This window comes from Microcaecilia unicolor, chromosome 6 (assembly GCF_901765095.1).
Source record: "Microcaecilia unicolor chromosome 6, aMicUni1.1, whole genome shotgun sequence".
NCBI classification, from domain to species: domain Eukaryota; kingdom Metazoa; phylum Chordata; class Amphibia; order Gymnophiona; family Siphonopidae; genus Microcaecilia; species Microcaecilia unicolor.
Genome location: NC_044036.1, coordinates 145190234 through 145214108, shown reverse-complemented (window position 1 = coordinate 145214108; position 23875 = coordinate 145190234). Strand labels below are relative to the sequence as shown.

The 23875-nt window shown below is 41.0% G+C and overlaps 1 protein-coding gene across 8 annotated transcripts in view; it reads right to left on the bottom strand.

The window, feature by feature from the left end:
• The window catches only part of FOXP1 (forkhead box P1), an 801754-nt gene that overhangs the window by 757305 nt on the left and 20574 nt on the right, over nt 1-23875 (bottom strand). For all 8 annotated transcript variants that reach the window (XM_030208061.1, XM_030208060.1, XM_030208059.1 and 5 more), the window contains one exon: nt 14257-14305. The gene's annotated coding sequence lies outside the window, so the exon portion shown is untranslated. The remainder of the gene's footprint in view (nt 1-14256; nt 14306-23875) is intronic.

The window sequence follows — 23875 nt, the reverse complement described above, 5'->3', positions numbered from 1 at the left end:
AAATTCAATTTGCATTCCAGTTCCTCCTAAACTCAACCAGAAGCTCTTGTCGCAGACCCAGCTTTTCCTTTAACAATGTACCTTCAAGGGGATCCTTGAACACTCTTAGTGTCTTTCTAGAGAAGGGCAGCTGGGGAAAAAGGTCACCACCCTTTTGGCATTGGTCATGATCAACAGGAGGAGTGGCCTAATGGATAGTGAAGCAGGTTGCAGACCTGGGGAACCGGGTTCGATTCCCGCTGCTACCTGATGGTTGGAAGTGGGTTGAGATCCTGGGGAACCGGGTTCGATTCCCGCTGCTACCTGATGGTTGGAAGTGGGTTGAGATCCTGGGGAACCAAGTTCAACTCCCCCTGCAGCTCCGTGCCACCATGGGCAAGTCACTTAACCCTGGGGAAGAGGTCACCACCCTTTTGGTCTTGGTTATGGTCAAGAGGAGGAGTGGCCTAATGGATAGTGCAGCAGATTACAGACCTGGAGAACTGGGTTTGATTCCCGCTACTGCCTGATGGTTGGCAATGGGTTGAGATCCTGGGGAACGAAGTTCAATTCCCCCTGCAGCTCTATGTTACCCTGGGCAAGTCACTTAACCCTCTGTTAACCCAGGTACAACAGTAGAATAATGTACTACTTAGATTGTGAACCTACTAGGGATAGACCCAGTACCTGTAAAATGAAACTGTAAACCGCTTAGGCCTAAGCAGAATATAAATAATGAAATGAATGCCATTCTATGGGTTAACCGCTTGGAAAACTTTTACATTTGTTTGTTAGAGAAGAGCTCCGTTTCTGGTTGGTACCCTCTTTTAATATGAAAATTAAGAACCCACCAGACAGTTTAATTTGAAAACACAGATGCACTATAAAACGTTAGTAACAGTGAGCCTGATGTTCAACCAAAATGGCCTCCACAAAGTAAAGCACTGGCCGGGTGCTCAAATTTACACATCTGTTCAGCAGCATTACCCATTTACTTAGGAGATGATTACCGATTTTGAAATAGTGAGCGATGCTCAAAAGGAAATTGAATGCAAATGAAATTCACAAACTTAGCAAGCAACTCGGACAGTCTCTCCATAAGTGTCCGTATTCTGCATATGCCCAGGAATCCCGCCCGCTTAGATTGTAAGCTCCTTCGAGCAGGGACTATCCTTCTTTGTTAAACTGTACAGCGCTGCGTAACCCTAGTAGCGCTCTAGAAATGTTAAGTAGTAGTAGTACTCTCTCCTTTCCCCTGCAGTGCTCTGATGCTGGCTCCACCTTCCTCAGTTCAAGGTGGGTTTAGAGGGAAAGATAAGAAGTTCAGTTTTGGTCACGCCCCAATTTGCACATGCAAATTAGTGCCAATTGGCTTTAATAAGCAATTATTGGCGCTAACTGAAATCGGTTAATATGTACACACAAATTTAGGCACGTGATCAGTGCTTAAACTTCTACGAATGTCCCGGAAAAGGGGGGCACAGAAATCAGAGGGTAATAGGCATTTCAGGGAGGAGTGAGGGCATGGATTCCAGTTACACACACTATTATAGAATAAAGAGGTTCCACACATAAATTTAGGTGGGGGCATTTGCACCACTTTTTGTGTGTGCTGTTAATGGACGCGCTTAACTTTACAAGCGACCCCTGTGCTTAAGCACTATTCAATACCCCACGCCTAAGGCATGGCTTATAGAAAAGTGTGTGTGTGGGGGGGGGGGGGGGGGGGGGTTCAGCATCGGCACTCAACTTTTAAGGTCCTGAATATCTGTCCTCCCTCATAATCCCATTCTCACCATCTGGTCCTACCCAGTCCCAAATTAGCAAACTTAGGGTCCTGTATGCTAAGCTGCATTATAGACATGTTAGCATTCTTTTTAACACGTGTTAATCATGTATGCGCACGCTAATTGTAAGTGCGTCAAAAATGCTATCACACCTTAGTAAACATGGCCCTTATATTTATGCATTCACTCATAACATTTATTTTATTATTATTATTTGTAGCATTTGTATCCCACATTTTCCCACCTATTTGCAGGCTCAATGTGGCTTACATTGTTTCGTAATGGTGATCGCTAATTCCGGAATAAGAAATACATAGTTATAATGCAGGTGACAGAGTGGATTAGGCAATCAAGTAAAGAGAATTCATTTTCGTAATGAGAAATAAATAATGCTTTAAAGTTCAATCGTGATAGATTAACTTAAGCAGTCAAGAATAGAGAGAGTTCCGTTTTGGTTCATTGTGGTATGCCTTAGTGAACAGGTCGGTTTTTAGTAGTTTTCGGAAATTAGTTATGTCATGTATTGTTTTTGTGGCTTTTGGTAGTGGATTCCATAGTTGCGTACTTATATAGGAGAAACTGGATGCATATGTTAAAACTATTTTAGTCCTTTGCAGCTGGGGTAGTGGAGATTCAGGAATGTACGTGATGATCTTTTAGAATTCCTGTTGGTAAATCTATGAGGTCTGACATGTATACCAGAGCTTCACCGTGTATGATTTTATGAACCAGAGTGCAGATTTTGAACATAATACGTTCTTTTAAAGTGAGAGCCAATGTAATTTTTCTCTTAGGGGTTTGGAACTTTCATATTTCGTTTTTCCAAATACAAGTCTGGCTGCTGTGTTTTGTGCAGTTTGGAGTTTAATGATTTGTTCTTTGCATCTGGCATAGATTGAATTGCAATAGTCTAGTTGACTTAGTACCATTGATTGTACCAGTCTACAGAATGTTTCTCTTGGGAAGAAAAAGGTTTTATTCTTTTGAGTTTCCACACTGAGTGAAACATTTTCTTTGTTGTGTTTTAGCATGGCTTTCTAGTGTAAGATTTCAGTCAATTGTAACTCCTAGAATTTTCAGGCTATCTAGATTTTGCTCACACCTTTTTCAGTAGTAGCTCAAGGTGAGTTACATTGAGGTACACTGGATATTTCTCTGTCCCAGGAGGGCTCACAATCTAAGTTTGTACCTGAGGCAATGGAGGGCTAAGTGACTTGCCCAAGATCACAAGGAGCAGCAGTGGGATTTAAACTGGCCACCTCTGGATTGCAAGACCCGTGCTCTAACCACTAGGCCACTCCCCCACATTAGCACGACACAGACTCAAGTTCATCAATGCGGCTTACAAACAAACAAAGTGAATAAAACATAAGCATGTACAGAATATAACACAAATTACAATAACTTCAAGAAGCTAATTAATACATGTGCAGTAATTAACCATGGATTTAGACTATCTCAAGGACAAATAATTAAGGGTGGATAGGTGAGCGCATAATTAGGCAGGAATAGATGGGAAACGAGACTAAGAAAAGGGTGTGGGTAAAATTCAGAGTTCTTTGTATTCAGAAAGGCCAGACCAGGGGTGTATCTGCGTGGGGCCACAGGGGCCTGGGCCCCCGCAGATTTCGCCCTGGACCCCCCTACCGCCGTTAACTCTCCCCCGCCTACCGCCATCACCTACCCCGAGGTCCGCTCCTGCCGGCTTTTTAAACTATTGCTTCATCTGGCGGGGGACCCCAACCCCCGCCAGCCCAGCCGAGGTCTTCTTTAACTTCTTCATCCTCGTGCTGTTAAAGCTGCATGATGCATCCTTCCAGTTGGACGGAGTTTGACGTTGCAGCACGTTGTATGGACGTCAGCGTGCTGCGACGTCAAACTCCGTCCAACTGGAAGGATGCATCATGCAGCTTTAACAGCACGAGGATGAAGAAGTTAAAGAAGACCTCGGCTGGGCTGGCGGGGGTTGGGGTCCCCCGCCAGCTGAAGTAATAGTTTAAAAAACCGGCAGGAACGGACCTCGGGAGTAGGTGACGGCGGTAGGCGGGGGGGGGGGGTTATAATGTGCCCCCTCACTCTAGCCCCTGCCCCCCCTACCGCCGAACCTCAGATACGCCCCTGGGCCAGACTGAAGAAATGTATTTTTATAAGACTTCTAAAAGTTAGGTAATCATCTGTAAACTAGACATCGCGCTCTCTTCTTTGTGGTCCCCTCTCACTGGAACTCGCTCCCTTTGCACATCCATGCAGAAACCTCATTTAATACCTTGAAAGCAGGTCTAAAGACTTGGCTCTTCACCTGGCCTATAGCTGCTTTGGGACCAGACACTGCATATCTGTACCTCCCCCACACCACACACACTGTCAATCTCCCTCTCTCCCATTCCCTCCTTTGTTCTCTCACCTTTCACACCCTCCACTTCCTCATTGCTCCTCTTTCCTTTCAAGTATGGTACTTCCTCTGTATGCTTCTTGCTCTCTTTCTTGTCAAATACTGTAGTTCCTTTTCTGTTTCCTGGTCATTTTGGTTTCCTTATACACCACCTAGTGCTGACAGTTAAGCTTGGCGGTATAGCAAATCTAATAAACTATAAACTATTTACAGAATTCAACCCCTTGTGTCTAATTTTCAAAAGGGAAAATTAGGACTGCACTTTACCTTTGAAAACTTCTTCTGGGTTCAAGGAACAAGCAGACTTTCCACCTGTTTCCTTGTGGGTAGAATTTTGCTGGGGATGGGGGAACGCGCACAAATCTGGAAACCCAATCGGCATATACTGTTTTACAAACCTGTCCTTCCCCCATCAAAAAACACCACATCTCCCCTCAATCTGGAGGAAAAGTCCACATGCCATGGAAACTCAGAAAAAACTATTAGCCAGATTTAAAAGAGAACAAATCTATCCAAACAACTTTGAAAATTGCTCCTTCCAATCCAAGAAAAACCAAATTCTAAATAGCCTCATATGAAAGGGAAAGAAAATAAGCTAAAGTTGCACAGCGGATAAAAATGCCACATCGAATAATTTCTGGATCGAATAAATTTTACATCATAACAAAAAAAGAGGTTCTGCACAGTAACAAACATTGTTGTTCATAAGAGAAGATTCAAATACAATTAAAATCAAGTTGACAAAAAACACACCACATACACACTTGGGGCTAGATTATATATATATATATATGGCGCCTGAAAATTCCGCACAGAACAAAAAAAATACGCCTAAATTTTATAGAATAGGATTAAAATTTCCACGCGGTATTTAGAATACGAAGAGCGTTTTTCCATGCGACCAAATTTAGTCGTGGCCACTTATGCCACATTTTACTTGGCGTAAATCCTGACACCTAATTTAAGCGCAGAGCGGGTGTATTCTATAACGCACATAGGGGGTCTTTTACTAAGGCGCACTGGCATTTTTAGTGCACGTTAAAAATAGGCGCACGCTAAAGATGCCCATAGGATGCTAAAAATGCCAGCACGCCTTAAGCATGCGCTAAAAATGCCAGCGCACCTTAGTAAAAGTCCCCCATAGATTTTCAAAACGCCCACACTCCACCCACGGCTACACCCCCTTTTCAACTATGCAACTTAGAATTTACATGCACCATGTTATAGAATACACTTAGCGAGTTGTGCATGCAAATCCTAATTAATGCCTATTGCTGTGCTTAACATTCAATTGACAGTGCCAATTAGCTAGTTAGTCAATTAAGTTACACGCATTGTTATAGAATACACTGATTTCCATGCAGAAATTAAGGCATGATATATATAGGATCCAACAGTTAATGCCTTTCATATGTGTGCAAAAAATGGACAAAATTTCCAGGAACATTTTCCTTGGTTACAGCAATGCTAAGGGGTCTCTAATCCTCATGTGCATAAAAGCCCTAGACATTTAAAAAAAAAGTTTTAATTACATATATTTTAAAACTCTGCTAAAAAGCACAAAAAAAAAAAAAACCACCTACCTTTAAACTAATTTGAAAACTGATGTAGAAACCACTTTTACAGTTATCTTGATGCAATTAATACACAACAATTTTCCGTGGAGGCCAAATTAAAGAAGCGTGCGCTGAGCCACTTTATCACTTTCCTTAAAAAAAATCATTTCCATCAGGGCTGCTGCAACAGATGTTGGCTGTTAAAACTGTACAGACAACAGAGTTCATGACTTTTTTTCCGAGACGGCTGTGTGCCACATCTGTAGCTGATGAAACAAGAGTGCAGAAAGTGTGGCAGATGGGGAAGACAGAGTGAGACAGACGGACAGGCGCAGACGCAGCCAAATGAGTGGTCTCTGGCGCTAAGCTAAAAATAGCGTTTCGCACACACACACACACGCGCTTGTAGGGCCTCTTGGTTCAGCCTTATAAAAAGCCTGTTTATCCTATTACGGATTCAGCCTATCAGGGAAACTTCCTGAATACAATTTCAGCTGTGGAGAAAATGAGGGGCATGGAGGAAGCAATGTGTTCACACTGAGGAAGCAAGCTGTGGTAGCATTCTCCGACTGAGGCTTCTCACTTAGATCCTCATTAACTGGGCTTCCATCCAAGTTCATCTGGGCCCCCGGAGAAAGCCAATGCCTGTGTTTAGACCACACAATACTAACATAACATTAACAGATTTGCATATGCGTGAAGCAACAGGCATTTCCCCCCTCAATTGACCCACAGCTTGTAGTGGCGGCTGAGTTATTCCCTGCTTAGATTCTGTAACCAAGTGGGCGTCGTGCACGTACCATCTGGGCAGCACTTACTTAAAGCTGGCAAGCTTTTTCCGTAATAGGCAAGCTGGCACCCAGGGAAGACAGGAATAAACGGCATCATCTTGTTAATATCCACTTGCTCTGCGGCTGTTAAAAACCCATGACTGAATAATAATTTGGTGACTTCTTTTGCCAGAAATCGCTGCCAGACAAATTGTACTGTATGCATTGCAGGAAAAAAAAAAAAAAAAAAAAGGGCAGCTTAAAAAAAATCCCCACTTAATTTTAAGTGTGTAACACATACCAGAAGTAGTTTTTCTATGCTGGTAAAAGCTTTAAATATATTTGCATAATGTTCTAAAGCTCATTTTCTTGAGACAGTAAGGTAAAGGAGACTCTTCCTCCTCTACTACTCAGTTTGGCTTATTTGGTACAATTAATAACTGGTGAGTTGCAAAGCTCGCCTGCCGTCGCAGGGATCTTCTATAAAGCTACTGAGGGGTCGATGCAGAAAGCCACATATTCAAGTTATGTGCCAATAGCCAAATACAAAACTTCTAATGCAAACTTTAAAAGCTTTGCCCACTAATGCAATAAGCTAATCATACTCCATGTGCATAGAATTTATGCACTAATCAGGGTTAATCACATGTGCACAAGGTTCTGTGCTTGAATGCACAGAAACATTCCAGCACATGTGCTGATACAATTTTTTATTTCTACTTGGACCTGTGCACAGAACTGTCACCTCCTGTTCTGTCTTAAATGCTGCAAGCACTGGTATGATCACAGCAAAAAGAAAACTGGCATTCCTCAGTCCTCACCGACGATACTACTATAACCCTTCCATACTTCCTTAGACCTGGTGTTCGGCATTGTGCTCACTTTAAACTCTTCTGGGTACTTCTCGGTCCACCTTTTTCATGCTGCTTTTAACTCCTAACCCTTAGTCACGTGTTCTGTACCCATATTTCATCATTCCCACCTTAGTAATTCCCTTATCTCTTATTTGCCCTGTTTGTCCTCATTACATTGTAAGCTCTGTCGATCAGGGACTGTCTCTTCACGTTCGAGTGTACAGCGCTGCGTACATCTAGTAGCACTATAGAAATGATAAGTAGTAGTCTTGGGATTCCAGAATCTTGCTACTCTTTGGGATTCTAAACAGAATCTTGCTACTATGAGATTCCGGAATCTTGCTACTCTTTAGGATTCTGCATGGAATCTTGCTGCTACTCTTTGTCCTTATCCCTTATTTGTTCTGTCTGTCCTAATTAGATTGTAAGTTCTGTCGAGCAGGGACTGTCTCTTCATGTTCAAGTGTACAGCACTGTGTACGTCCAGAAGCACTATAGAAATAAGTAGTAGTAATAGTAGGGTAAAATAGCCAATAACCTCATTACCAATCATGTTAATATGCTGAATGTCAGCGTCCTATGCACAGATTCATGAAGCACTATCTTCTACGTGAAACACTTTCCTGCACCATGCAGCCATAAAATTGCATGCAGATGTCTTGCTAACTGTACACTCCTGCCCGCGCTAGCTTTCTGCATCAGCCCCAGGGTCCACATGAATTAACCTGAGAAGATCAGCAGCAGCAAGTATTCAGAAAAACAGTAAAATAAAATGGTTGAGGCACACAGGAGGAGAGCCTTTTTGCTCAGCATGCAAGCTAACAGTAAAGTAAATTAAAAATAAAGTTTAAAAAACACACACACACACACACACACAACAGCAACAACAACAACAAAAAAATGCTGCAATTCCCATGAAAAAAAAAATCACAACAGGAAGTGTTGAGAAAGGACAATAAGGAACAGAAATATTTTCTAATCATTACAAAAATACATTTTCACTGTCCAGTTATTTCCTGTTTAAGCAATCACAGAAATACTCCTGGTGAAGCCAGGAACGTCACCCACACACCATTTATTTTAAACTATTACCAAAAGGGTAGTGAGAACGATACAGAATCACCGTTTAGTAATGAAAGCTGCAATCAAATCCTATACAAGATGATGACTCAGCCGACTAGTCATTCCAGGAAATTCTACTCTTCAGTTCTTTTAAGTCTAATGACAAAATCTTGCAGATAAAGAAAAAAAAAAGAGAATGAGAATTACTTTGGAGCAGTGATCTTCCCACAGCAGCCCCCTAAGAGTTACCCCAGAGACAGGTACGAGATCATTGAGCGATGTCTATGGCTAAATTTTACACTTCTACGCCCCTATTTTTTTCTGTCTCACAGAATACAGACTGTAAAGGGTTTCTCTCCAGTGAGCTTAAACTCCTAGATAAATAAAAAAAAAAGAAGTTAAGCACAGTAAAAAAGAGGTAAAAAAAAAAAAAAGAGGAAAAAGAAAATTGTACTGGATTGGTTTTAAGCTAAAACTTCCTTTAATGAGCACTCCAGTAATGAAATAGTATGCGCAAAAAAAAAAAAAAAAATTTGCAAATAAGAAACTGGGTAAGTGAAACAAACAATGGATGAAGCACTTGACACAAATGGTTTAAACTGTGGGTATAAAATTGGCTGTGAAAAATATAAGTGGCCAGTCACTTTCAGTGCTTCCAAGTTAACCACAGTTCCAGGAGGGAGATTTTAGGCCAGTCCTGGATATCTGCCAACCTCAGAATGATGCATTATGGAAATTGAGGCACTGGATCTCAATGAGTAGAATCAGGAATTACAAATGCCACATTGCTTTGGGATGTAAGTTTATAATCAGCACCAGCCAAAAATCTCATAATTACATAAGTACCGCCATATTGGGAAAAGACCAAGGGTCCATCAAGCCCAGCATCCTGTCTCCGACAGCGGCCAATCCAGGCTTCAAGAACCCGGCAACCCCCCCCCCCCCCCCGCCAACATAAAAAAAAAATTAATAATGTTCAATGGATTTTTCCCTCAGGAATCTGTCCAAACTCCCTTTAAATTCCGTAAGGCCAGCTGCTGTCACTACATTCTCCAGCAACGAGTTCCAGAGTCTAACTACACGCTGAGTAAAGAAAAAAAAACTCTATTTGTTTTAAATCTACCATATTCTAGCTTCATCTCCCTCCCAAACTGAGTATCTTGGCAGCTCTGTACTTTAGTAAGTGTCCATTAGCCCAACATATTTGAACAGAGTGCCTGCAACAGGGCCAATTAAAACTTTTAATTAGATCTGGACAGTGTACATTCACACAACCTACTACTACTCATCATTTCTATAGTGCTACTAGACATACGCAGCGCTGTACACCTGAACATGAAGAGACAGTCCCTGCTCGACAGAGCTTACAATCTAATTAGGACAAACAGGACAAATAAGGGATAAGAACGAATAGTAGCAAGATTCTAGAATCTCAAAGAGCAGCAACATTCTGTGCAGAATCCGAACAATTAGCAAGATTCCAGAATTCCAAAGACTACTACTACTTATCATTTCTATAGCACTACTAGACGTACGCAGCGCTGTACACTTGAACGTGAAGAGACAGTCCCTGCTCGACAGAGCTTACAATCTAAATAGGACAGAAACAGGACAAACAAGAGATAAGGGAATATTAAAGTGAGAACGATAAAATAACGGTTCTGAACAAGTGAATAAAGGTTAAGAAAAAGCAGCATCAAAAAGGTGGGCTTTTAGCTTAGATTTGAAGACGGCCAGAGATGGAGCTTAACGTACCGGCTCAGGAAGTCTATTCCAGGCATATGGTGCAGCAAGATAAAAGGAACGGAGTCTGGAGTTAGCGGTGGAGGAGACGGGTGCAGATAAGAGAGATTTACCCAGTGAATGGAGTTCCCGGGGAGGAATGCAGGGAGAGATGAGTGGAGAGGTACTGAGGAGCTGCAGAGTGAATGCACAACCACCTAAAAAGTAACAAAATGTATAGAACAGATCATAAACCACAAATCACAACATGCATATCAAAAAAGGAAATCACTAAAGGAGGGGGAGGGGGAAGAGAAAGGGGGGAAAAAAAAAAAGGAGTGTGAACATCCACCATGTACTGCTCGCCAGACATATGCAGCATTGACCACCGTCACCTTGAAAGCATCCGCCAGAGACAGTACGGTAGTCTCTGCCAAGGGTGTCGCTGTATGCCTCGCGTACAATCAATCAGCAAGGCTTGAGGAGTCTGCTTCCCCACAACAAATAAGCTAACATGATAGTCTCCTTTAGCCATCTAGCAATTGTGGGCTTGGAAGCTATGAGGCCAAGCCTCTGTCTTCCAAAAAGCACAGTCTATCCAATTTGCAAAACTCATTCATGACTTCCAGATATCTAATGGAGTACCCTACGAACATCGAGAAGCTTCAAGGAAGAATACGGAACCTCTCAATCCTCTGTGAAAAGGCTACGAACATCTTCAAGGAAGAATACGGAACCTCTCCATCCTCTGTGAAAAGTCAGAAGCTCCACAAATTGGTTGAGATGAAATGTTGATACCACTTGCGGAAGACCCCCCCCCCCCCCCCACCCCGATAAAAAGCAAAGAAAGGGATCCAGACAAGAGAGCCAGAAGCTCAGAAACCCTACATGCAACTGAACCCCCCCCCCCCCCAAGAATGCTGTCTTTAGTGTAAGATCATTCAAGGAGGCCTTCCAAAGTGGCTCAAAAGGAGGCATTTAACGAGCTCAAACGAATAAATTAATGTTCCACTCTAGCCATGGCGTATGAAAGAGGCCACAAGCAGCCCGCTCCCCGTAAGAAATCAAACAATATCTAGGTGAGCCGTAAGAGATGTCTCCTGTAGATGGCCCCTAAAACAGGCTAAAGCCGCAGCCTGAACTTTAAAGAACTCAATGCCAAGCCTTTCTGAAGGCCTGCCTAGAAAAACACTAGGATGTGCACGTTCTGAACAGAGGAGAGTCCACGCTCAGAGCACCAGCCCTTGAATGTCCTCCACACCCTGGATGTAGAGCGTTTCTGAGCCTGAAGGAAGGCAGCAATGACTGAATTGGAATAACCTTTTTGTCTCAATTAAGCCCTTTCAATGGCCAAGCCATAAGACCAAAGGGGCACTGATCTACCATGAGCACTGGACCTTGCTTCAGTAGGCCATGTATCTGTGGAAGACTGAGAGGACACCTGTCCAGCAGTCGAATTAGGACCACGTATTACGGCATCCACAGCCAATCCAGAGCTAGAAGAATTACTGACCACAATGCAATACAATCCTTTTTAACATGCAGACTACCATGGGCCAAGGAAGGAAGACATACAATAGATGTTCCTCCAGCCCCAATCTTTCCAACGGCTGAAGAACTTGGAATTCTTTTTCATTGCCATCAAGCCCAGAAGCAGGGAACCCCATATGTCCACTATCAGCTGAAAATCCTGGATGGACACTTCTCATTCTCATGGGTCCAAGGAGTGCCTGTTGAGAAATTCTACCTCCATATTCAAGGACCCCAACGATGTGAGCTGCCTGCCTGTTAACAAGCAGAGATTTTTCTCTGTCCAAATCACAAGGGAGGCCGCCTTCACTGACATGGGATGGCTGCAGATCCTGCCTTCCTTGTTTGATATAAGACAGCACCATCACACTGTCAGAGAAAATACAGACTGGGGCCCCCGCCAGAAAGGGAGCAAGGTTGGGTAAGGCATTCTGCTCTGCCCCAAGCAACCACAGAGACTCCTGTTCCATCCAGGCGCCCTGTGCCAGATGAACCTGTAATGAGCTCCCTAACCCATCTTGCTGGCATCGCAAAGGGAGCTCTGACAGGCAAATTCCTGGGCAATAACCACTACTGCTTTCTCCGCCTGGCACCAGCATCCAAGGAAGATGAAGGTCATACTTCTGTGACACCAGAGATCAGCGGCTAAGAGACTCCTGTAACGAAGCCCTTTCCCACTGCAATACTTCCATTGCTGCCATCATTGACCCCAGACCCTGGGCCTGCCTTAACTGAGAAGATGAATCTGTTGAACCAGCTTAGACTTCCTGCACGCCATTAGGAAGATCCTCTCCCGTGCTGTGTTGAATTGAATGTCCAGAAACTCCAGCATCTGCGATGGAAGTTAGGCTGCTCTTCTCAAAATTAATCATCCAGCCTAATGGCTGCAGAAGATGAACAACTTTGTCCATCACCACCACAATGGCTCATTTGTGCGTCATCCTATTCAGACAGTCATCGAGATACGGGTGAACTCAGACTTCCTGGTGCCGAAGGAAGAATGCCGCCATATGGGTGTATTAGCACATGCTAAAAGGTTTGCTCACCTACAGGACAGCTTTGTAAACAGGGCCCATTTTTTTTATCTGATGTGAAGTGCTTAGAACTTTTGTGATTGAGTTGTTTATAAATTAATTCAAATAAATATTCAGTGAGAACAAAGATGTACTAGTTGATATCAAAGAAAAGAATGGTCTTGGCCTCCTCTCAGATTATTGGAGAAACAGCCAGTTTATACATGGGGTGAACTGGTATTACTACAACCTTGGTATCATCCAGTCTGTGTCAAGAGGCCACTTAAGCAAAAGAAAATGCATTTTATTCACCTTATAGTTTATCTTTCCAATGCTGAAGATGATTCACAATACAGTAGTCAAATATTATAAGTAACTTTAAGCTGCATTAGAGTGTGATAAAAAGCTACACTGAACACTTCACAGCGCAACACCTCATTAACAGTTAACATACTGTATTAACTATTAGTACATGCTAATTATTGTGTTGAAAAACACCTAAAATGAAAATGGACATCAGGGGGCAGGGAATGTGTCTTGCTGTTAAGACAAGGTAGTTACCACTTTTTAATTGTTAACATGGCAGATAATGTGGTAGAGTTAACTGCACCTTTCCTCGACTAGGTACTGCTTCCCCTCACATAATCAGATTTCAGTCTAGTTTCTTTTGATAAGACATCCCATATTTGACACTTCTACTTGTGTGGCAACCACAGTCTCTCTACAAGAGGAAACTTATCAGAAGCATGGTGGATTAACAAAAATAAAATTAAGAAGAAAATAAAATCAGATGACTATTTTTTTTTTTAAATCTGAGTTTTAAAATATCCTAATAAATATACCTTGGAGATATTGTGAATAGGAATCATTGCTTTTAATTAGCCATGACACGTACTCATGTCTGTTTTCTCATTCCCACCTTAAGTAATTCCCTTATCTTTTATTTGTCTCGTCTGTCTTGATTAGATTGTAAAGTTCTACACAGCATGAACTGTCTCTTACATGTTTAGTGTACAGCACTGCATATGTCTAGCAGAAATTAGTAATAATAATATGCCTGTTAACAGAAGTAAATGGCGGTCAGAGAGCGCAAATCATCATGTCTTGTAGTCATCATGTACATAAGGCAGGCAACTCCTCATTCCTCTCTCTAAATGTGAAAAGATTTGGGGTGATGGAGTACACCTGGGGAAGAAGTAGTATGGACATGAGAGAATAGAAAGTGAAACTAAAACTGAGAACATATTCATGCAACCCTGAGGAATACATTTCACTTTTAATGGATTTTTTGATGTCTGCTATGAAAACTGCATAAGGAAAAATATTATGGATGCAGGTCACATAGGACCATATCTGAAAGTGTAGAGTCTTCCTGACTTGAGATTTAAACTCTTAAATCAATGTCATTTAAATCCAATCCACCCTGGTCAAGAGTCTCTCCTGATGACCACAGAATCTGCCTAGGAACATATGGTCTAATCTCATTGGATAACTTGGCCCCTATCCACTGAATATCTTAAATGATAAAGAACCTAAAAGGTGAAACTGAAAGGTAATTGGAGTTATATAAATCCTTTGCATTACAACTCACCACAAATCGGGCTGCCACATTTTGAAGGACCTGTAACCTGTGTAGACTCCTGCCAGGTAAACCAAGAAAAAAAGTGTGTTACAATAATCTATATTAACTAAAAACATTACATAATGTACAGTTTTCAGGTCACTTTCAGTCACACCAATCAAAGTTTAAACATAGCTTCTAGACTACCAAAGGAGGATGATCTTCCATTGTAAGTTTAGAATCCTGCAAAAACCCTGAACTCTTACTTCAGAGTGGGAGAACCAACCCATCCAACAGGAGGACAGATTTTCAAGTGCAAACTTAAATCTATTTGGAATTTGTAAATGTAAAATAAAAATTTCACACCCTTCTATCAGCAAAGGTGTGGCTTACTCATACAGAAGTCAAATTTCAATTAAAAAAAAAAATATATATATATATATAAACATATGACATATTGTAAATAACCGCCCCAAAATACTGTAAGAAGATGATCAGAAGATGTATAAAAACAAACTCATTGGCGAGACCAGTTAAAGCTGATACGAGGGGGGAAAAAACCTTAGAACAAATCATAATCAGAAATGCTATTTTTTCCCCATTTATTGCTCTTCCTTGATAAATCTGTTATGGTGAAATCATGACCAGATCAGAAGATTTATTAAGGGTGGGGGGGGGGTGTCTTTTACTAAAGCTTAGCTCGAGTTATCTGCAGCAGGGCCCATTTTATTTCTTGGGCCCTGCTGCAGATAACTCGAGCTAAGCTTTAGTAAAAGACTCCCCTTGGTGATTTGAGGGCCGGGGGGGGGGGGAAGAGTATCTGGTATTTGTTAAGACAATAGGCACCAACTTTTCAAACTTAAAGGGGGGTGTAGAGTGCAAAACAAAATTACCCTTTCCTGGACACAGTGAAGAAGCTTGCTTAGCACCCACTGCACACACACACACAGCTGGCTCCTATGAAGGCAACCATTTCAGAGTTTCACTCTGGTGTTATCTGAGCACTATTCATGCAAAGTCCGTGGAAAAAAATACTTATTGAACTGAGCTTACCATTAACATGGTTTTAATATGGTATGCTCGTAATAAAATATTGTAAATCTCTCTATAAATAGATGGGGAAAACAAAAAGAAAATCTACATCATCTATCAAATACATTTCACAGTGCAATTCAATGAGGTATAAAGAGATTTTCTCTTGCTTCTGTAAAGAAATAAATTTTATTGCAGTATTTTGAATTATTTGCATACACTGGATGTTTAGGTGTGTCCAAGTAAAATAAAGTTGAGTAATCCAACTTGGACAAAAGCAGCGCCTGTGCAACTAATCTAAACTGTTCAAATTAAAAAAAAACCAAAAACAATAAAAAAAAAAAATAACTTACGAGTCTTAAATTTCTCACCTGGAAGAAGTAACTAACTTACTAGTCACACATACAAAGAATGATACCAGCTGTACATACCATAGTGATACATGTTTATCCACTCCTACCCAAGCTAAGATAATGTTCAAGCACCTTTCTGACCTCATTTGAAACTTACTTTAAAATTAGTCCCTTATTTTCTTACTCCTGTTACTCTATCTATACGTTCCATTTTTGCTTAACCCTATGCTATATAAAATGTTTTATGTGTTCTGTTGACATTGTAATGTAGCATACTATACCATACTTTGTATCGTTTGAATAGTTTTACTGCTGACTGTACCTTATGTTTCAGTTCTTGCTGTACACCACCTTCAGTGAATTCCTTCAAAAAGATGGTAAATAAATCCTAATAAATAAATAAATATAACAAATGGGCATCCGTAGGGGTGTGCAACAACTTTGTTAACATATGCAAATTGATTGTATGCGCATTAATTTGTCACAAACGTGCACATAATCAATTGTAAATGCACTAAAATTAAGGCACACCCCTAGCATTTAGGTATCAAAACAGATTGGTGAAATGGCCCCTTTTACTAAGCCGCGTAGGCACCCACATGCGCTCAATGTGTGCCAAAATGGACTTAAGGCCTGACTACCGCGTGGCTCTTGTGGTAATTTCATTTTTGGCACAAATCCGATGCGCGCATCTGAACATTTTTTTTTTTTTAATTTTCTGGTGCACATAGCAGACACGTGCCAAGTAGCATCCGACGCACGTAGGTCATTACCGCCCAAATTCTTTACCACTAGGTCTATGGCTGGCGGTAAGGTGTGAGAATCAAAACGGACACATCATTTTGATTTTGCTGCACGTCCATTTTTGGAACAAACAAACAAACAAAACAAAAAAAAAGGGTTTTTTTTTTTTTTTTACAGGTGCACTAAAAAATGATTCTGCGTGCACCCAAAACCCGTGCCTACACTACAGCAGGCCATTTTTCAGCACACCTTTGTAAAAGGACCCCATAGTGAAAGAATTAAAAAGAAAAGAAATTAAATGTTAGAGAGAACAAAGTTGGCTCTATTGCTGTATTTGCTCTGGTAAAAAGTGAGGATTCTAAAAACCTTCAAAAAGAAAAAAAAAAAAAAAAAAGAGTTTAATACAGTTATTTCTGCTGTTTATAAGTCAGCTTAAGCTTTATTTTCCATCAGTATTGCAGGTGAAATATAAAAGGGTACACAGTTTATCATTTCCATTATCAAGCCAGATAAAATTTGGAATTCATTGCCAGATGGAGTAAGTTTGGAAAGAAACTATGTCAGGTTTAGGAAGAAATTGACAGCGTTTTCATTTACTCGCTCTTTGCATAACAAAGTAAGAATGGCTAGCCATGCTATGTAAGTTGCTACGGGGTATATGTCACTATGGACTCCTTTTACCAATCCGCGATAATGATTCCCACGCGACAAAGTCTATAGGAATTGAACAGGTTTTCTCCCATTTGCAGCACCAGAAATCGCTACCGCAGCTTAGTAAAAAGGAGCCCTATGGTTGTAACTTCCCGTTTAAATCAACTGGCTGCTTTGATGTTATCCGCAATGAACCCGATAGGCAGCAGCGTACCAAGGGTGGGGAGGTGGGGGCGGTCCGCCCCAGGTGCACGCCGCTGGAGGGGTGCAGAGAGCAGCCACGCGCCTGTCGGTTCCGCTGGTTTACTGCTCCCTCTGTTATGAAACAGGTTACTTCCTGTTCCGGGGCAGGGAGCCAGCGGAGCCGCACAGCTGCTCCCAGCAGCTAAGAATGCACCCCGGGGGGGGGGGGGGGGTTGCGAATTGCGGGAGCCAGCCAACCTAGGCTCATCACTGCCGATAGGTAAAGAATATAATCATAAAGTAATATAAAAGTTATGGTTGCAATGAGCAAGTTTAACACTTAGGTGACAAGTGAAAATTGTCAGGAGTCCCTCAGATTCTTAGTAGGTACAGCATAGGAAGCAATGTCAACCCAACTACTTTGTTAAATTTTTTTTTTTTTTTGGATCACTTAAAGAAACGCATTCTGCTTAATGTCCAAAAGTAAAGTTCCAGGAGAAAATAATGCGAAACTTGAAAATCCAACATTGTTTCAGAGTAGATAATGTGGAGGGGACAGGAGGAATCCACTTAACATCCAGCCACGATCAATAACAAAACAAAATTGTAAATCATTAAAAGGGTATTTCCATTAGTCAAACAGTGCTGAACCATGGGTGAACCAGTCTTCCTAATACTCACACAGTTTGGGTTTTCATCTTTACATGCAAAAAGTACGCAAGGGAATTGTGGCATGCTGGCTGTCGGGTCATCTTTCAAGCCCAGTAGATCCTTTATCCTTATTTGACACCTTGATTACCCCAGTGTCTACCTTTCGTTACCTTGGTGTAATGCTGGATTCCCAACTCTCCTTTATGTCCCATACTTCTGCTGTTTGTAGTCATTTTTTTTTTCACTTTGTGGCCATTTCATTCAAATAGATCCTTTTTTTTTTTTTTTAATTGTACTGCATTTCATTCATTCATTATTTCTTTATATCTAGATTAAACTATTGTAATATTGTGTATTTAGGATTGTTAAAGTTTGTTATTAGGAAGTTACAGACATTGCAAAAATTGGCAATGCGTCTGGTGTAACCTTGCGAAAATCAGCTCATATAACCCAATCCTTAAAACTGTATCACTTTTAAAGCCTTTCGTGGTGGTACTCCAGGTTATCATTGTTTACTATCCCTTATTCTCCTGGGCAGGTTCTCAGATCTTTGAACGACCATCACTTAGTTTTGCCAAGTCCCCATGCGACATAGCATAAACGTACACGTCAGTCTGTCCTTTTTCATAGCACCTGCTACATAGAATTCTCTTCATCAGAAGTGAATTATCCCGAAAACATTTAAAAATACAATTCAAGACTTGGAGCCCTATTTACTAAGGCATGCTAGCGTTTTTAGCATGCGCTAAAAATTAGCGCACGCTAATGATAGAGGCACCCAAATATATTCTTATGGGTGTCTCTAGTGTTAGCGTGTGCTAAAATCGTTATCATGCCTACAGCGCAGCTTAGTAAATATAGCCCTTGGCTTTTTCAGCAGGCTTTTGAAAGTATTTAGGTCTATTAGGATTGGATTTTGGGCAGCACGAGTCAAAATTTTTTTTTCCTTTTTGTTTACTCTGATTTTAAACTATCCTGTTTGACATTGCAAGTTTTTAATAATATTATTATTAATAAATATATGAAGCTGACAGTAACATAAATGACAGAAAAAGACCTGTACGGTCTATCCAGTCTGCCCAACAAGATAAACTCATTTTATATGGTATATGATACTTTATATGTATACCAGAGTTTGATTTGTCCTTGCCTTTCTCAGGGAACAGACCGTAGAAGTCTGCCCAGTACTGTTCTTGTACTAAGTTCTAGAGCTAACGTCGAAGCCCCTTAAAATTTACACGCCAGCTCATCCCTATCTAGTTAGTCACGATCAGGGCACAGACCGTAGAAGTTTGCCCAGCTCCCGTTTTGTTTCCCAATTTCCGGCGTCGCCACCCAATCTCCACTAAGATTCCGTGGAACCATTCCTTCTAAACAGGATTCCTTTGTGTTTATCCCAAGCACGTTTGAATTCCATTACCATTTTCATCTCCACCACCTCCCACGGGAGGGCATTCCAAGTATCCACCACCCTCTCCGTGAAAAAATACTTCCTGACATTAGTCCTGAGTCTGCCCCACTTCAACCTCAATTCATGTCCTCTAGTTCTACTAATTTGTAAATATTTGCTCTGTTTTCTGCTACATTTCTCTCTAAAATTTTGATGGTACAGAAGCTAGAACTCCTCCCATAGAAATGCACTGGGCCATATTTTGGGAGTTCATTTCTGCAGAACCCCTAGTCTGATCTGTCCCATATCCAGACTGTGCCTTATTGTTTCCCCCCCCCCCCCCCCCCCCCACATGCCAAGCTTCATTCCACTCCATTATTATCCGCTACAGAATCTGGAACGTCCCCGTTCTAAGGAGGAGGTCCACTTTATCTCTGAACTCCCAATCCAGTTTGTCCCATTCTAAGTTTCATCCAATTCTGTTGTCAGTTATTTTGCTCATAGACAGACATTTAACCCCTTTTGGATAATTCTTTCCAACTTTTGTTGGGTTGGAGAGAAGAACAAGGGCTTAAAAAGGAAGAAAACTGCTAGCAAGGCAGGTGGAAAATCAACATTCCAGTTCAGATTGTTTACCTCCCATTCGCTGTTTGATATGTTCTAAAGCAAGGATTCTCATGTTCTAAAGCAAGGATTCTCAACCAAGTCCTCGGAACAGGTTGTCAGGATATTCACAATAAATATGCATGAGATACATTTGCATATATCACCTACTATAGAATTGCAGTTTTGTGAGAAAAGAATGAATTTCTGAAAATATTGAACGTTTAAGGCTAAAACGGGAATAATGCCCAGCAATTTTCTTGGCATCCCATATTACAGCTCACCACAGAGGCCCGTTTCTAAGCTCTTTATGGAAGTTCAGTATCAGGCAGTCTCTCCTCTCTAAAGTCTGAATGCAGGAAGCAATACTTGTGCTTTTACTATCGTGCTTATTATACTTTTTTGCTCATTATCTTGATTTTCTGTCATGATTTATAGGGACGACTTCCCTATGAGGAAAGGCTAAAACGGCTAGGGCTCTTCAGCTTGGAGAAAAGGCGGCTGAGGGGAGATATGATAGAGGTCTAGAAAATAATGAGTGGCGTTGAATGGGTAGATGTCAGAGAATGTGGTAAAGGTGGTTAGCTTAGCAGAGTTTAAAAAAGGTTTTGGACAGCTTCCTAAAGGAAAAGTTCATAGACCGTTATTAAATGGACTTGGGGAAAATCCACTATTTCTGGGATAAGCAGTATAAAATGTTTTGTACATTTTTGGGATCTTGCCAGGTATTTATGACCTGGATTGGCCACTGTTGGAAACAGGATGCTGGGCTCGATGGACCTTTGGTTTTTCCCAGTATGGCAATACTTATGTACTTCTATTAATGTTTTAAATCGCTTTGGACTCGGCGGGCAGCCAAGAAAGGTTATTTATCAAATTCTCAAGTTAAATGAAATTGGCCGCTCAATATTTTCTGTCCACCTCTATTTCTGCCAAATGAAATTCAGCATTTTAAAAATTGTTATTAAAACCATCAGCAGCTGTTTGTAGAAGTGTGAAGGCAGCACGATACATTGGCCTTAAGGTCCTTATCTAAAACGACGGAGGTCCTAACGTGGCACCTTAGCAATTATCAAGCACTATTTCCACCTAATATGAAAGGGGGCATTGAATGGCGAGAACCGTTTTACAGTTAACATGAAAAATGTTACCATGCATTAACTAAACACAGCAGCTAGCTACACCTATTGAGATATGCATTATCTGCTTGCAAGTTAATATTCTCTGTGCTAAATGAAAATGGGTAACTTCTGGGTATGCCCCCAAACAATTAAAAGGCAGAGGATTTGCGGTTACCACGTGGTAACTGCAAAACCCTATTACCACAAACTAGTAAACAGGTCCCTAAGAATAGTTTTTAAAGTCACCATAAATACAGTGTTGCCCATGTTCAGGAAGTCTTAAAGACACCACTTAGATCAGCCAATCAAGTACTTAGATTTATTAGTAAAACCCATAAGATTTTGATAAGCTCCATCACAAGCGAGCCTTCTCCGGAGTAGCCCCCACACCATGGAATGCACTGTCTGAAAAGCTGCGCTTAACACATGACTATCTCTACTTCAGGAAGCAGGTGAAAGCTTGGCTCTTCAACCAGGCCTTTAATGGAAGAAATAACTAATTTGTTAGTCTCACTCACAAGGATTGACTCGGGCTGCACATACTGCAACAGGACATGTTTATCCACTCCTACCCTAGCTGAGATAATATTTAACCATCTCTCTGACCTCATGTGCAACTTTCTTTAAATCAGTCACCTTACTTTCTAACTCCTGTTACTCTCTTATCTATCTATAAGTTCCATCTTTGCTTTACCCTTCACCATCAATTAAAATGTTCTATTACGTATTGTTTTGGCATTGTTAGTACACCATGCCATACTTTGTATTATTTGAATATTTTTACTGCTATAATTGCCTATTGCTCATGTTTGATCTATTCTTATTGTACACCACCTTGAGTGAATGCCTTCAAAAAGGCGGTATATAAATCCTAATAAATAAATACTGAGAAAACAGCTCGAGTATACAGCTGATGTACTCGGTGAACATCCAACCTTTCCAAACAACACAAGGTCACAATCACAACCATCTTTCTAGGAACAAGACAAACGTTTCCATAACTGTGACCAACTTCCAGCTCTCATTCGACAGCTTTTAAGAGTTGCTTTTCCTTAATAGAGACTCACTAAAACAGAATTTCTCTTAAAAAGTCACTTAATGCTTTAGGCTACTGTAAAAAAAAAAAAAAAAAAAAAAAAACAGAAAATGACTGTAACCTGAAAAAAATATATATATATATTTGCTGACGTTCCTTGATACTAATTCAAAGTGACTGACAAAACTATGACATTTTTATTCACGACTTAAAAACTGAGCTATTGAGATGCACATCTGGACAGTCAAAAACACTTGTGTAAACATATTAAACCGTTAGAACTTGCAGTAGACAAATCGAGTCCTCATGTTTACTTCCAGTCACATGCTGAAATAGCAAGCACAAGTTCCATTAAATATCTCTAAAGCACTCAAATATTGTCATCAACTCTCGCTTATCTAGTGAGTTTCCACAGAGATAAATGCAAAGTAGCAGTTGGAATTAACACAATATGCTCAATTCTGACAAGAAGTGAGATTTAACCCAAAAAATATAAAGATATAGGTTTTTTTGTTTTGTTTTCTGGCCTCTAGGTCTTCTGAGCCAGCCACTCACTTTTTTCTCTCTGAAGTTGTCTCTCTGGATGACTGTTGGTCACAGGTTTTTCACACACTTTCTGTATTGGTGGATGTTTAACCCTTTCTTTCCCATATAAGAGCCCTTTTACTAAGCTGAATTACGCAGTAACGTTGTTAACACAGCAAAAACGGTCTAATGTGGGATGCGGTAAAGCATTCCATGTTAGTATTGCCATCTGTGTGTGATAACCACGTGGTAGGGAGCACATCATGGGCAATGGATGCATAATTCAGCTAGCGTGCTGATATTAGCACGTCCTAACTGAATAATGCAGACTTAGGAGCCCTCATACGAAGCAGCGGTAAGCCCAATGCGGGCTTACAGTTCGCTAAAAGGGAAGTACCTGCCTGGCTAGTTCCCTCCCCTAGCATGCGCCATTTCCGGAACTGCAAAAATATTTCAAATTTTGCAGCGCCAGTGTGTACCCAGCGGTAATCAGGCAGTGCCGCTCACTTTATATTTTCCTCTTTCACTCAAGGCATACAAAGGGTATTACAGAAAAACATTCCATTAAAAAGTCCAACTGAAACATATTAAACAAAAAAAAAAAAAAACCAAAAACACACACACAACAAACAAAACTAGAGCCAAAGACATGAAAAGTAGCTTCCCTAGAACCCCAAAGCGCCAACTTTAAGAGCCAGGTCTGTAAACTGACAACAATGCTTCTGGTAAAAGAAAGTCCACAATTTCTACTTTAAGCCAGGTTCAAAAGGGGTATTCCCAGGGGTATATTTAGGTTCAGGGAGGAAAAACATACATGTACATTTGATTGTCAAATGTATAATATCTGCACACTCCTTTACTCCCCCGAGCTCTGACAGCAGCTGCAAAGTACATGTGCCATTTGTACCCATGTGCTCACCACCAACCAAGAAGTTTTCCCTTTGAAAATTGCATGTGCATCTCTTCCAGTTCTGTAGGCCACAGAAAATGGTCCCCATATTTCGAGATTATTGCAAAGCTTTATCGTAAGACACAGGAAAGGAGAGGGGTTTCGTGTGAGCCAAGTAGGGAAATTATCAACCTGGGCTTTCATTAAGACAGTTTACCACAACTCGTCCCATTTTATGCAATCAGACCTATTGAGCCAGAAGCTCGATGTCCAGACACTGGCATCGAATATCCGGGCATAGCGGCTGGATTTAAAAAAAAAAAAAAAAAATTTAGCTGGTTGGAGCAGGATTCAGTAAATGGCACCCAACATTTAGCGCCGTCAAGATCTGCACTAAGGAACAATTCTATCAACGTCACTTCGCGCCAAGCGATCTTTATAAAATGGCGCTTAGAGTGGATTCCTGGCCCA